Below are 16568 nucleotides of genomic sequence, written 5' to 3' on the forward strand. Positions count from 1 at the left end.
TTTTTTTTTTTTTTTGTTTTGTTATTTCGGTTTTCGTATTTTATTTTAATTATTTTTTCACACTGCTCACTCATATTTGTCAAGTGCACAACAAAAAATACTTGCCGGAAATTACAAACAAATATTTTTCCGAACTTTTTACTTTTCTACTTTGGTTGCATTCTCTACTCTGTCTGCTAAAAACCCGATTTATATAACATACTAATGGGTGATCCAAGTAAAGGTTCGCATCAACTCAGACTGACGTATAGAATGTCCTGGCACAATTTACGTCGAGACCCCAAATTGAAAACGTACAAAATGCAGCTTGTGCAAAAACTGAAGCCGCTCAACCTACCCAAGCGACATAGTGCTTCGCTCTATGGGCTCTTGAAAGTTTCAAAGAAAATCCGACGTTTTCGAACCAAATTTTGTTCAGCGATGGGGCCCATTTCTAGTTCAGCGAAGCTTGCATCAATCAATGGATTTATTGAGAGAACACTTCGGTCAACCATTGGCCACCTAAATCGTGTGATATCACACCGTTAGACTTTTTCCTGTAGGAATATGTAAATCGAAAATCTATGCCGGCAACTCCGCTTCGAATCAGGCCTTAAAACTAAACATCACGCCAGTTACCAATCGTAATTCTTTAACCGCAACCAACATTTAAAAGTGATAATCTTCAAAAATAAATTCCAAAGAATGTTGGTTCGAAATAAACTTTCTCCATTAAATTAGAATTTTCCTTTTTTCTTCTTTAAAAAAAAGGAGTGAATCTCAAAATGGTTCACCCTATATATTAAAATTACCTAAATTACTAGATTATTCTAAGCTGTTAAGGCAGCATAATTAATGACCGATATTTTTGGATTTAGACCCCATTAAATCAAGAATACACATACATTATATCGGTGAAAAAGTTAACTTTGGACCTTCCAAGTGCAGGTTTGATTGTAGCTATATAAAAATCTCAAACGCGCTTTTCTGAAACTGTACTTCTGAAGTGGGTTGGCAAGATCTTTTTGAGATTCGCAAAGACTTGAATGCAGGATTTTTTTGGATTACAACTATAAAAAAAAAAAAAATGCCGCCAATTTTCTGTTTTTTTCCTTTTTGAAAGTTCTAAGTTAAGGTTTTAACTAAAACACTTTTTTTCTGTATACATTATCCTGTAAGAAGTTATCCTGCAAACGCGGGCACATTTTTCTCCGAGGGGTCCCCGGAAATGGCGTCGCAATGGCCGAGTTTAAAGTGTTTTTCTCCAAAACTTTACGACTACATTTGTTAATAGTATATGTTTGTAGCAATAAAGAATTCTAAAAAAATATTTAATTTTTTATATGAGAAAAAAATTTTTAAAATAGGGCTATTTATACCCGAGGAAATCCATGTAACCCCTTACCATGCCTTGCCAAATAAAAAAGTTTTCGATTCAAGAAGTCGAATATAATAGATTTTTACAAATAAGCGACTTCTGGGAGAGAAGACGACGTGTGTGAAATTTCCGATCCATATCTTATAAACAGACAGTCTACTTCGCCCATATGAACACAAATGTATGGCAAACACCCAGTACACTCCTCCGAATATAAAAATATATTATTATTTAAAATTATATTATTTATTATTTTTCTGTATTTACACAACACTAAGGATACCTTTCCATAATTATTTTTCTAATGACGTAAAGTAACTTCGATGAAGTCCTTTCTTAGTTCGAATAACCTCAGAACTCGCGCGATAAACCTTAAGTATTCAACAAAAACTCAAAAATATTGGATCGATTTACTTTTTCTTTAACCTTCGTATTGGCACTTTTGGCAAGTAGTGTAATAAATTGTTTAAATATTTATATGTGTGCGTATATGCATTAGTACATCCTTTCATTAGGATGGCGGTTCCAACTTTGTTCTGTTCTTTGAATTCGTAGGAATTTTCGCAGATAATTGAAAATGGAATTCTGACGGATGAGCACAACAAGAAAGACCCAAAAATGCAATCAAAAAAATGAAAATAAAATACATAAATACACAAAGAAAAGGATACAGTGTAACAAACTGAACAAACAATTTTTGGTAATTTTTTATTTTTTTTTTTAGGATTCTTACCCCATGCTTATTGTAATAAATATATTTTTTTCCAAATATCATATTGAAAAATTAAAAGTAAATATTTGATCCCAAATATTAGACTGAAAACTAAAGAAATATAGATCTCAAAATTAATTATAATGAGGGTTTAAAAAAAAATTAATAATTTTTGAATTAAATCACAATTGGACCTGATATTCAACATTTTACAGCAACACACACATTCAACCGCATATTCATATAGCAATCATAATTTTTTTTTTTTTGTGCCACATAATAAGCAGAATCAACACACTGTACTGAAGTACTACCGCAGGAGAGCTTATAATAGTCTCGACTATAGACATCTTAAAGGAAAACATGCTTGGAATATTAGTTGGTTGATCATACTCGACTTTCCTCTTCCTTCTACAAATTTCAATTTCTACACACTTGCAACCGAAAACTCACATATAGTATACACTCCACACATACATACAAGTGTGAATGTGTGCATAAAGCAAAGTTCAATTTTATGCACGCTCGTAGTCTAACTTTTTGGCAGAAATCTTTTATTTCGTATTCAATGCGGCATATTACGACAGTTGTTGTTGTTGTTATAAATAATATACTATTCATTTATTTTAGTTGTTGTTATGAGTATAATACATGTTTATATGAATGTAAGTATTGTTGTGTCGTCATCGTGCAAGTTAAATGTCACAAGACATTTGATTGTAGGCCTTTTGGCCTCTTGGGTCATTTAAAGGTTGGCAAGGTTCTTATAGCAAAGCAAAATAATATGTATATAACTGTATAATTGTATAGATGTGTGGACATAAATATAAGTAAATCAATTTTCCTATTTCCTTCGTGTTTCTTTTGACCTACCAAATGAGCCAAATTCGGCGTGCACTTTCAAGGCGTTAGGTTAAATTAGCTGCTGCATTATTTTACAAAACTGTTTGTTTTATGGTTGTTCTTTTCATACTTGGACTGCATATTAATATTTACCAAAGCAAAGCACTACAAAGAAAAATGTTGCAAGTCAAAATATGGTAAAATGGATGAAAACGCGTAAATTGCTAATTTTAATTTAATTTATTATTTAATATATTCTCATACCATACATTTTACCACGAACTTAAGATTTCTGGCAATTTAAAATGATGTCAACGATGATTGGCAATATAAATCTCTCCAATTTTAAAATTAAAAATTTTATTTTTAAGATAAATAATTTTGAATTATGACTTTGAGATTAAAAGGCTCTTTAAGACTCCTACTAACAATTTCCGATTTTCGGTTTAAAAATTTAATTTTCATTTTTTTTTTTTACGATAACTTAAATTAATATTAAAAAAAAATTTCATTAAAAAACTTCCAAAAATAGCAAATCTAAGCAATATAAATCTTCGCAACATGTTTACATTCGCTGTACTTTTATATAATATTACTCAAATGCAGAAGTAAACACCTAAAATAAAATAACAATGCCTACACATTTAAAAACGATTGTATTTACTCCTTCAAGTAAATGCATACGAACAGCATACACGAGTACACCATACACATATCACTCACCTTTCATTAACGAACACGCCAACGCATGCAAAATTCCCACTAACATGTTTGTGCATGCAGCTGCACCTCACTCGAATAGCCTTTACACATTTCTCAATTGCATATTATTATAATACATACATACATATGTATATTTACTGCACTTTTCCCATTTTCTTATTAACTTACACACATTTATTCACACATAACTAAATTAAATGCATATTTTTCTTTATTTTGATATTTATGCACCTACACCTCAATCGCCTTGATCCTACACATTTCACATTTTCTTATTAATTTTCACGACACACAAACCAATAAACTGCTTATTTCTATTTATTTTGATATTTATAATCAGCCGAATGCACCGAATTATACACGCACTGAAATAAACGCCGCCGCGCGAACATTTTTATAGCAATACTTTTAGAACACTTGCGCAAAACACGAACCGACTCAACATGGGCTTGTTTAAACTTAAACACACATCATTTGTCACTTTAATATTAATTTAGTACTTTAATGCAGTTTTTATTCACAAACGAATTCAACACGTGCTGCTCACTTGCAATTTTCTTCACTATGTTAATTCGCCGCGTCATCAAAAATGTAAACAAAGCACAGGGTGGCAATCGCGATCAATTATTTTCCTTTAAAGGAGTTCAAATTAATATAAATATTTACAAATATAAATTTCCATGAAAATTTAATATTTATGATGAAAGAAAAATTTACTGTAAATATTAAAGGAGTACTCAATTAAAAATTGGGTATAGTTTGCATTTTTGAATTTTGAAAATTTATATTTTGGCGGCGTTTAAAATTTAGCAGTGCAAGTATATAAACTGGGTACACTGAAGGCAAAAACAACATATAAAATACATCTCAAGTGAGATGTTAATTACTTATTGAATGGAATAAATTGGACAGGTCAAATTTTTAGTTTTAAAAAATAAAATTTAAAATATACATATAATAATTTGAAGTATTATAAATTTACTATTTCCTAAATTTCTTTATTTTTAATTTTTTTTTACAAATTTTAAAATTTTTTTTTCTTAAATTAATGTAACATTTTCAATGATACTTTTCTAGATAGTGAAGAGGAGCTAAATATTTTTGTAAAACTTTCGGCGTTTCAGCCATTTCAACTAAAAGGGAGTGACTTTTTTGTGGCAAAGTATATTTCTGACTTCCCATTTAAATACTACACTAATAATTAATTAATTTTAAATCTCTAAAATAAATCGTTTATTTTTTTATTTCAAATAGTTTGAACCAGAGGTATGTTGCTCACCTGCAACCTCACCATAAAAAAAAAAAAAATAACCTCTTGCACTTTTTTCAAAATAAAAATATTTCGTATATGATATTCTAATTCATATAGGGCGAGCATTGACATATTAGTTTGATTGGTAGTGAAATAATAAATATTTTTTAATTGAGAGTGGTGTCGTTGAAAATAGGCTAAATAATCCTTTTCTCCTATTCTTAACATACTCACCACCCTAACACACCACATCGACACCAACTCACAACACTGACACGCAACTTTCCCACACTCACCATACCACCATTAAGCATCCAAAAAGAGACATACCACGAGAGTACCACACATAAGCAACTACACCGACTCACTCACCACGATGGCACCACACAACTAACTCCGCTGGATTCTTGGAAAAAAGGATTAAATGATGAAGTGACCTCGAAACTCTAATCGTCAGCAAATTAATACGCACGCTATTTCGTTCCAAAAGCATCTACATCATCCGGTCTACTTATCTGCAGTTCAATTTGTAAACCCTTTTTTTATTATAATCTTTTACGGAAAGCTGAAGTTTTTATGAAGTTAACTAAACACAATTTTATAATCTTTGTTAGCGAAGCTAGTGTAATAAAAGATGAAAAAAAAATTGTCAGATATTCAAAGGTGAGTCAGAGGAGGAGGTCAGGTTAAGAGAGATTTCAGATGGACAACTTAGAACGCTAATCGGTTGTGGTATCTAACATTAATAACTCCTATGAAACTGATCACAAGAGCTTCATAAATCGACGAAGCGCTTTGAGCTTATCAAAACTAGTTGAGATAGTTAATGCCAGTTTCGGCGGTGTTTCCTTCTTCGCAAAAGAGAAGACTGCAGAGATTCTTCAACCTCACTATCCTTCATACAAATTTGACAACTTGTGTCCGAAGGATTTTTGGCCTTACCGCATGAACGCCTTTTGAACAATGTCCAGTAATAGCGCCTACGATTGTGCTACGATGAAGCTTGCTTAGAGCTAGTAGGTCAGTAGACCTTCTGCCTTCTACGCTAGGTCAAAAAGATTTTGCAGGCGCACTGGAGCGGTTTGTCGACCAATGCCTGCTAAGCATACGCGAGATTCATTTGTCCAGTGCTAGAACGTAAAATGCCATAACTGCTTGAAAAATACTACAGTGCTCCAGTAACCGAAAGCTGAGCTTGACGGAGAGATCGTTACTGAAAACTCTCCCTCTAACATTCCTTCCTATATGTACGTATCAAAGTTTTCAAGGATACATTTTAAAAAATGAGAGAAATTCAAGGCCGTGTCTTTGTTCTACTCAGCCTTTATAAGCTTTAAAGCGCAGTAAAGCTGTGTCAAGACGGAGATACGAATGAGAGCCGCGTTTTCAACACTTTTAAGCTTTTTAGTAAGTATAGTATTTTCGAGCACATTCCAGCAGACGACTACGGTTTCGTAGAGCCAAAACACCACATTTCTTGAGTGACCCAACCTAGCTCCTCTACAGCAAAATAAGGCAACCGACGGCTTCCTTACTTTTTCTTTAATATTTGGGCTCCTTGGAAGCTTTCAATCAAGGATAAGCCTCCCTAGCCTCCGAATGAGGAGAGAGAAACCAATATTATATCTTCAATAAAATAAACCATTTCGGTTCTTGGGTTCTTGGGTTCTTGGGTGCGAAATTTTCTCTCTTCATTTTGTGTCTGGAGTTTTTTATAAAAACTTTCAGAAACAAATCGCTCAGAGTGAAGAAGAGAGAACGCTTTCAACTTTCCTAATTGTGTGCTTATCTACCAGAAAACATTTTATGCGAACGTATTTTCATGAAATCCTCAAATTTTGGTGAACTTACAAACTTTCGAACTTAAAAAGAACACTTTCGCTTTCAACTCGACATAACCTAAAATTTGCGCAACATATTTCGAAACACAAAACTTGCGCCATAACTAAACACTAAAACTAAGTCGAACTAAGGCTAACTAAATGCGAATAATATGCAGTAAATAATAGTTGAAAGTTCCGACTGCATTCGCATTTGCAATTAACCCTACAACACCACCAACCACCACAAGGAAAACAACAAAAGTTGCCTGCGCAGCTATAACGGACGTACTCAATGAACCTCTCAGCCACATCTGCTGCCCCAGCTGCCCGAACAAGTGCTCACGCCACGCAGGCAATGAAGCATTAACGGTAAACAGCAAGCAGAAAACAAAAAGCAGCAACAAATAGTTGTTGTAGCGAACATAAAAGTTTTGCGTAACCGAATAATAGTTGTTGTGCTTCGCGGTGGTAAACAGAAATGGATGAAAACTCTGCCACGACAGAAAATGTGTGAGACGAAACGAAAAGTGTGACGATCAAAGAGAGGAGTCAGAGACTGTACGTGGCTTGAGTATTATACAAGAAGCGAGGTAGGGATTTCTTGTAGAAATTTTTGTAGTTAGTAGTATCACCATAAATATTTCCTATAAACGAGAGCAGCACGGAATCAGACGAAACCGAAGGGAATGAACGTGAGTGAGTGGCGATTTTCGGAAAACAATCTTTGTTGCTGCCGCTTTTTGTTGTGGCGAAAAGTTTCCGTGGAGAAACAGATGCTAGCGGATGCGCTGCGTTGCTATGCGATGGTCACACGACTGAGTGCAGCCGTGAAGAAGTAGTGAAAGTGCACGCACCACAAAAACTTCCACGAGTGCCTGCTGTCGGTATCCCACTTGCTGCTGACCGCTGCACGCTAGCGCAGCATAATCTGCGCACAGCGTTGCGCAATGCGTTCACCATGCAATGGACCACCGGATGCAGTTAAGATGCGCTCAATGGCGCGTAGAAGCCCCACAGCGCAAGGACTAGTTGCGGCGAGCGACGCGCAACACGCGGTTGTGGCAAGTGACATATGTTTGTCATGACTCGACAAAGAAAAACAACGCGCTGTACAGTTATGTAAAAACGGCAGGCACAGCTGTGACCTGCAATGAGAAGTAACAAGAAATAAAAAAATTGTGAGTTGAGGCAAGAGCACGCCGAGCTTACGCTAGCGAAACAATGCTATGAAAAACAGACGGAAAAGCAAAGCGCCGAAAAATCGTTAAAAACAAGCGAGCAACTCGGTGGTGGTGAGTGATTTCGGGTGTGAGAAGGGTGCACATATGAAAGTGGAGCAGCAGCGTAGAGTTCAAGGATGCGGGCGCGCGCTCATTGGCCAACAACTGACGGTGAGGATGAATCATACGGCGACAAGGCAGCATGTGACTATTACAAGTGACTTACCGTCGGATGTTTGGGTGTTGGGAAGAGATTGAACCCAGTATGGAGAAATAATAGCAAGAACTCGTTCTGTTTGGAACTGTTAAATTTGAAGTTTTTTTGTTCCAGGGTGAATTCTTATATCACTAATAGTTTAACAAGATTTCTTGATTTCGAATAATATGCTCATTTTCTAATTATCAGCGAATTGATGATAGCCAGGCTTAGAGGAAAACGAATCGATGAAAAAATAATAATTTGAAGATTAATCAGATAAGGCTTGGTTGCTGTATGCAGCTGAAGTTCATAAGTCTCGGAAACGGCTATCCCGGAGGTTATTCGGACAAAAGTCCACGATTTCGTATCAAAAGATAGGGTTGAAGACCGTTCCCACAAAAGTCGGGTCTACGTAACCAAAATGGAGACGGGTTTTAGTGCGGCCAAAGACTGCCTTGAGAGATTTCCTCTGCTACAACAACACAAAGGTGGTTCTAAATTACTGGAATTGATCCGGATTTCGCCGATCTAAAGCTGTTTAGAAAGTTTAGTTTGCTATTCTTAGAACAAGACTTTGTATGCGCTGTCTGTCGTCGAAAATCCCTACTATTGAAAAAGCATGGATCCATTGGTACGCAACAGAAATCAGATAGCCGGCAAATCTACGATGATTGTCTTATCGGATGGATAGATGGTTATTATAATTTTCGGGATTCACAAGGATTGCTCGACCAACTGGTACAGGGCAGAGTCATCACAGAACGCGACTATGCTGAGGTATTGGGCCGATTTGGGGTCAAGTTAGAAAGAGGGCCTCACGTCATTAACAAAGGGGGTGATCACTATTCGGCGTTCTACTACTCTTCTGTTGTCGCAACAGCTAAATTGGATGAATTACCATCTACCGTAGTCTGCGGAATCGAATTCGAAAATATGTACTTTTTTTCGAACTAGTTACACAACTACTCCGTAAAAAATTTCCGTCGTTTAAAAATTATGCAAAATTAAATTTTGAAATTCGAACATATGTACTAGTTTTCAACTAGTTACATAACTACTCCGAATCAATCTAGTACTTTTTAGGGCTAGTTCGGAACCACTTGCTGAAGGCGTACGAACTAAACAATTTTCACTCGGTCAAGAACATAATCTAACGAGTTACCGAACTAGTACGTAGGGAACTAGTACACCTTCGAAAAATTCGGACCAGTATTGTTAGCATTTGAAATCGAAAAGCTTACAACCCGCTAGTTGCGTTTAACTTTTTTCTACTACTGGGTCTATAGCGTATATATAGTACAGATATGAGCAACATAGCAGAGTAATTCGCTAGTTTAGTACAAAGAGTGACTGTCACTAGGCGAAATGTATATCTTCGAAAAATAAGCGCCCTTCCGAGGTATGTATGAAGTGAAGTGAAGGGAACGAAGCAGGGGATCAACACTTACTCAACAACTATCCAACAGAATTTCAAAAAGGATACGTGGAATACATAGTTAGGTGTATATATGATTGTGCGCCTTTGGCTTGCAAAAAGTCGAAAATTGCAAGTTTCAATGCTCGCTAAAATTGTTCAGCCTTCACATTCACATGCCGCCGCTTACATGGCTCATCCACCACAATTTATCGCTTGCCATACAACAGCCTGGTAATCATTCAACGACAATGGCAGTGTACTTACAAGCAGCGTACCTTGGCTCATCAGCACACGTCCGCCTCTCCCCTCGGCAAGTGTTGGTAGTGAAGTAGAGGAATTTTTGAAAATCAAGTTTAGGCTTTTAGCAAGTTCCTTTGTTGCTTCCGCTGCATGAGGTTATCCGGCGCAGGGCGGTAGTAGTGTGGAATTTCAAAATTTTCTCGTTAACTTTGACCTTGACGAAAAATTTTCGTTGTTCATTGTTCTGCTTGTGTATATACCGTGCTGGTTATTATTATGTGCACAGCACACACCCTGAAACTTTCGCAAGCGGTCTTAAGATTTGCTTGGTTGCGGTTGCCTTTATTTCGGCCACAAGTCGGTGTGTTTGCACCTCGTTTGAATCGTTTACCTCTTCGCCTGACCTTAACACGACGAGGAAGTATGTAGAAAAACAGCAATTTTGTTGGCTAAAATGTCGCTTCATGGCAAAAATGTGTTGCCACAAAATTACTTGTTGTGTGTGTGTGTATGTGTCTGAACATATGCTCTCACAAATAGTTAGGGCAAGCATTCTTCATACCTATACTTCCCATGTATGGATATTTTTCATACAATTTCAAGTACCGTTCACTTGCCAAATACTTCAGTTGCCGTCTTCACCACCTGCGCTGTTGCTAAGCGGTGGTTCGCGTCACTTGTAGCTTACCGAATCACATGTAGTCATGCGGAAGCGCGAAAGTCTCCCCTACACGTTTCTAGGTTATGGTAAATTGGCAAATATAATTCAGTTACCCTTGCTGCAATCACGGCAAATGACCACATATTGCTTTCAAAGCGCTTATTCTCAGTGATATATATACTCAAAACATTCCTAATATTATATATATTTCCTCAACATTTGTACACTTATCCGCTCTTTGAGACTGCATTAGGTCTATAAGCATATAATATAAGCTTTGAGGAAATATTTTGTTCATGTCCGAACCACAGCGCAGATTGTGTTGTTTACATTTACTCAAAATAGCCAAAAATGTTTACTATTTGCGATGTGTATTAGCTCAGCAACAAAGCATCGATACAGTTAATACAATTTTTGGCGATGAAGCTTCAAAAAGGACTACTCTTTACCGATGGAATGGTAAATTCAATCCAGTTCATTCCTCATAATTTGTCAATCATTCAAAAAAAGGTATGTATCGATTGGTGGAAGGAAATGTTAAAAAACACGATGGCGGTGCTTCGAGATAGACGTACTATGACATCGTGACAGGTGATGAATCATGGGTATGAGCTCAAAAGTAAACTGCAGTCGACTGGCTGTAAAAACCATTTCTTCGCCAGTTACCTTTCAAGAAATTAGTAAAATCAACCGCCGAAAATCTTACCATCCTCGCAAAAATTGACTAAGGCTTGCAAATTTATGCCAAGACCTAAAAATTATCTCTTACTAAAATAATGGGCACATATCATGCTGCTGTCCGATTCAGCCTTAGGGCCTTTCGGACAACTCCTGTCAAATGTCTGCTAGCAGAAGGTAGCTTTCTTTCAATACCAGATCGTGTCAATTATGTTAGAGCACGTTCTGTTAGCTTCATATGTTCTAACAATAACTCAATTTTGAATACGGTAATAAAGCTTCCTTTACTAAGGAAATCAACCTTTGGGAATAAGAGACCTTCCGACCTTCTCAAAACAACCAACAGCGATAACATCAGTGCCATTAATAAATTTCTTAAACTGTGTAACATCAAAGACATATAACACCACATACAACTAAATAACCTTACTAAATATTTTCTTTTCACCATAATCTTAGTATTAAGAGCCGAAGGCCCTGACAGCCAGTGCTGATTCTTACAAGTGGATTAATTATTTATAATTAGTTCTCTTTTAAATAAATAAATAAAAAAAATAAAGCTATGAAATGTGTTGTTAAGGAGATGTTCTATATATATATTAGTTTGTCAAAAAAGTCTTGCGGTATTTTCGCTAGTTGGCGCTGAGAGCGCGTAGTTCTAGTTTTATTCGTCGCAACGGGTCATGTTATACCTTTTTAGAAAGCACATTTCACGCGCTAACACGTGTTTGATTGATTGTCGTCTCTTTTAAGTTGTTCGTGACTTATAGCGTCGCAAACATGCAGCAAAATAACGAGAAAATATGGCATATTTTACAGTACTACTACGATAAAGGCAAAATGCATCTCAAGCCGCCAATAAAATATGTGGAGTTTATGGACCCGATACAGTTTCCATTTCCACCGCACAACCATGGTTTCAACGTTTTCGTTCTGGTGTAGAGTTGGTCGAAGATGCGCCACGCTCCGGAAGACCTGTCGTCGAAAATTGCGATAAAATCGCTGAATTGGTCGAAAGAGACCGGCAGTAGCAGCCGTAGCATCGGTCAAGAGCTGGGCATGAGTCATCAATAGAAAAAATTTTATGAACAATTGAAAATTCAATAAAAAATACCGCAAGACTTTTTTGACAAGCTATTATCAGAAAAGTATACATCTAAGCGTTCAGTAGGACAGCAACTCTTCATTAAAATGTTACATATTTAAAGGCTAACTGAACAAGCAATCAATTAAGCTGCTGTTATGATCTGTATACAATATTGCTTATACGAGTATTAACGAAACTTCAGAAAATATTTACAATTCGGGTGTAAGTTTTTTCGGATATTCATAAATCTATTATATTTATGCCGTCGAAGCTTATGTAATTAACAACGTTTCTGTCATTAAATATAACAATATCGCATACAGTTATCACAACATCAAAACTAGAAGCAACAGACAGGTGGCAACCTTGAAAGTAATAACAAAAGCATTTTGATCAACGTTATAATTAACAGCAATCGATAAAAAATGTTATAAAGTTTTGCATGAAAGCTACGTATACCAGACATACTTAAATAAAATGCCAACAACACAACATATAAATATGCAACTGCTTTTTAATTAATTTTTTTTTTTTCGATTTGCATTCTTTGCAACATGTGATTAGCTTGTTTGCATACGCATGCGTGCATAGCGTCAGTTAATGCACATGGTTTTTAATAAATAATTTATGCAATAGAACCGAATGCAAACAAGTGACTCTTTAGACTCCAGCGAAGGCGGAAAATGCAAAATATTAAAAAATTCAAAACAAAAAAACAAAAAAAAAAGTCATGTACTGTTCATCGAAATGTAAATGGTAAGCGAAACAGGGAGGTGTGGTCGAAAGTGGCATAAGGTGTGAGGCGAGTGCATGCTTGATTTACTGTGTCAGGGGCATGTTGTTGCCATTGCTGCTTGGGAATGAGCGGCCGCCAACAAGGCTAAATTTAAATGAAATATCAAACATTGTGGCCACACTGGTGCGCTGAGTTAGCGGCACTGCCCATTGGTGACCACCGTCGACTGTGAGTTGGTGAGAGCTGTATGCGAATAATTATTATTTTTGCTGTTGTTTGTGGGCGGTGGGTTGAAATGTATGCGTGTGTGGGTATGCATGAATGTGGGCATTTCGCTTAATTGCAAATGAGCAAAATGTGCCGCTGTCGCAATGGTAAGTTTTGGGGTGAAAACGTAATGCTTAAGAGGAGTTTTAATGTCATGCAATGTTGAATGTAGCATCTGTGGTTGTTGTTGTTGTTTTTTACGTTGATATGTAATAGTATTTTTATTCTGGCACTGTGTACGAGTTTTTTGTTGAAACTCATTTTATGTTCATTAATTTTTTTTTTTTTGTTTTGTGCACAATGCTTTTATCGCGTGGCACAAACAAATCTTTCCAGCTCGTGGAATGAGGCGTATGAAAATGCAATGGCTACGGGGGATAACTCAAGTTAGCACGTGCCGTAATATTTTTATATTTTTCACGCATTAAAGTATGCAAAGATGTAGGTGTATATAAATTAGGGTGGTTCACGAAATTGGTTGATAGACACCTCTAAGAAAGGCTCTCCAAGTATGAGCGCATAGTTGTAACGGGAAGATCATCGGCCTGGATTTTTTTTTTTTTTTTTTTTTTTTTTGTTTGTGAGATTTCCGACAAGGCGACTTCCTATCATGCGACTTCTTCAAACTTTTCTTGGAGAAAGTAATTCGACCTGTAGAACTAAATAAAGAAGGTACAATCTTCGATAAGAGTATGCAGCTGCTGATGTACGCCGATTATTTTGATATCACCGCCATTTGCGCTTTCTTCAGATTGCATAAAAAGCGAAACAAATGGATTTGTTAGTGAACGAGGGCAAGACGAAATACCTCCTGTCATCAAAGAAGCAGTCCCTTCCTTCGCGACTTGGCTCCCACTTCTCTGCTGACCGTCATAACTTCCAAAATGTAGATAGTTTTATCAATATTGAAATGAGCATTAACCCCAACAACAACGACAGCCTCAAAATACAACTCAGAATATTCTTGCCAAGAGGTGCTACATCGGTCTGAGCAGACAATTGAGAAGTTAAGTCCTCTCTCTATGAACACAGACCAAACTCTATAAGTCACTCATCATCCCCGACCTGCCTTAAAGTGCGCAAGCCGAATCGAAGAAGGAAATCTTGTCAAAATTTGGTGATCCGCTGGAAGCGAAACTGCGAAACGGTTAATGATCGAGGTAAAAGGACTACGCTGTAAATCCAATAGTCAGGCTCGATCGGGAGAAGCCCTCTAATGCCAGGGCGGCATCGACGACCAGCAAGATATGCGTGAGGCAATGAATGACCGCACTCATTTACCGAAGTAACGTCTTTAGACAAATCGCGTAGGACAAATATAAAGAGCTGGCTGGCTTAATGGGGTAAGGATGCAGAAATGTGGAGATGAAATGACAAACTGCAAACACTGTCCCAGGATTTAATCTGCTTTGTCATCAGGTACTGATATGGTAGTTTAGTGGTCAAATGAGCACCGAATACTTTTAACGCAGTGCAGGCACAATAGATTAAGGACGAAATCAGCGAAAAACGCCGTGTTTGAAGAGTGCTGCTTCACCAAGACTATGCAGCGTCCCACGAGTCAGTAAGAGCTGTAGGAAAATTCAGTAGTCGGGCTTCGAATTGCTTTAGCATTCACTATATTCTAGAGATGTCGCCCCCAGTGACTGTTTTCTGTTCTTAGAGCTCGAAAGAATGTTGGCTGAGAAGAAATTTTCGTCGAATGAAGAGGTGGCCGAAAACTGCATCCTACTTTTAATGAAGGGCATATCGTACTAAAAAGTTATATCGAAAAGTTGAAGGTCACTTTAGCAGTGCATTACACGTGTAAAGGGACATACTATAGTAAGACTTTTCAGTTGACCTGAATATCCTTCAAATACTCTAATTTCAGTATTATTTAAACCAGTAAAAGAAGGAGTTTTTTCATTCCCCAACCAATTTATTTTCTTCTAACCTACTCTTACATTTATTGTTGGTTTCATGGTATGCTCCTTTACACTTGGCACCACACTGCGACCTCTAGTGGAGCAAAATAATTCATACTTTTATGCCAAGTTGAACTCTGAGTTCGAAGATCAAATTTCCCTTTTCGCAAAGCTTTTGGCTTGCCTATTTTACGACTCCAATTTGGTTTATGACTAAAATAGTATTTCATAATTTTATAGCTACACATTATATAGACTAATGTAAGATTGCTGACACCCACACATGCACATACACGTGCCACTGCAAGCCATAGCAAAAAAGCAAAAGCTCAAGGTCTTTAAGAAGCAAAGTGAAGTTTTGCGCCGGACACACACTTACTCCATTAAAAAGTAGAAGCGCAGGCATTCAGCGCTGCCTGGATAATGACTGAAGGCCATTCTTACAGCAACAATCACACTTAATTGTTATGAAAGTAGAGTAATTTGATTGAAATACAATGTTGTAGGCAAGCCATTTTGCATTCGCAATTACTCTGCGCCGAGGACACGTGAATATTTTAGTACGAAATGTGTTGTGTGTTTGGAATATTGGACGCCGCCGTCAAGAACACACCCGCATTCAGTCACAGTTGTGTGCAAAAGTGTGGTGAGTTTTGTTTTATTTTATATAATTGTTGTAGATGTGTGAGTTGTCACATGGCATGATTATTGTTAACACAGTTGAATTATTTTTTGTTGACTAAAACCCGTTGGGAAGCGAAATTTTGTCATCAACTCAAAATGGGGGGAAAAAATTGCAGTTGTCGTATGCAAAAAAAAAAAAAAAAATCACAAAAATTATTTTATATCCATTGCGTGTGTTTGATTACTATTCCGGTCGCATTGTCGTGACTGGCTTTCTCCTGCGTTGTTGTTGTTTTTTCTGTCACCCGCCATTAGTTGCACTGCCTTTATTATGTGTGGCTTTGGCGGCGGTGGAATATATGTCAATGTCGCGCAAATCACACGAACTTTCATCGGCAGGTGAGTATGTGTGGGACTAGCGAGGCAAGTACAAGCCGGCTTTATTGTTCTACTTGCTGTTTTCCCCTTCTTCTGCTCGAGTTTTCGTTGGTTTTTTTTGAAAGTTTCTGGCTGTTTTACTACTTTTTTGCCCGCGGGTGAGTTTCTGTTTAATTTCGTAACTTACTTTCGCTTCTTTAACGGGATTTATTTGTTTTCATGGAAAATCGTATTAGGGTAAGCCTGTTTCACAGATTTTTTTATTAAATTTTATAAAGTTATTTTGAGAAAGAACCTTATAATTTTTTCCTTTTTTACAGAGTTTTTTCATATTGTTCAGATTTTCAATGTTGGAACTATTTATCATTGATAGTATTGAAGGTGTAATGCTTTCTCGTGCTAGTGAGCTTAAAAAGCTTTCTTCAAGAGGTAACATAATTATTG

General features: G+C 36.8%; 2 protein-coding genes across 4 annotated transcripts in view; both read right to left on the minus strand.

Annotated features, from left to right (window-relative positions):
• LOC108976120 (potassium voltage-gated channel protein Shaker) overlaps positions 1 to 16568 on the minus strand; it is a 354344-nt gene that overhangs the window by 228602 nt on the left and 109174 nt on the right. The window lies entirely within an intron of this gene.
• LOC108976098 (transcription factor stalky) overlaps positions 1 to 16568 on the minus strand; it is a 28899-nt gene that overhangs the window by 693 nt on the left and 11638 nt on the right. The window lies entirely within an intron of this gene.

This window comes from Bactrocera latifrons, unplaced genomic scaffold, assembly GCF_001853355.1.
Source record: "Bactrocera latifrons isolate USDA-ARS-PBARC rearing strain unplaced genomic scaffold, ASM185335v1 scaffold_73, whole genome shotgun sequence".
NCBI lineage: Eukaryota > Metazoa > Arthropoda > Insecta > Diptera > Tephritidae > Bactrocera > Bactrocera latifrons.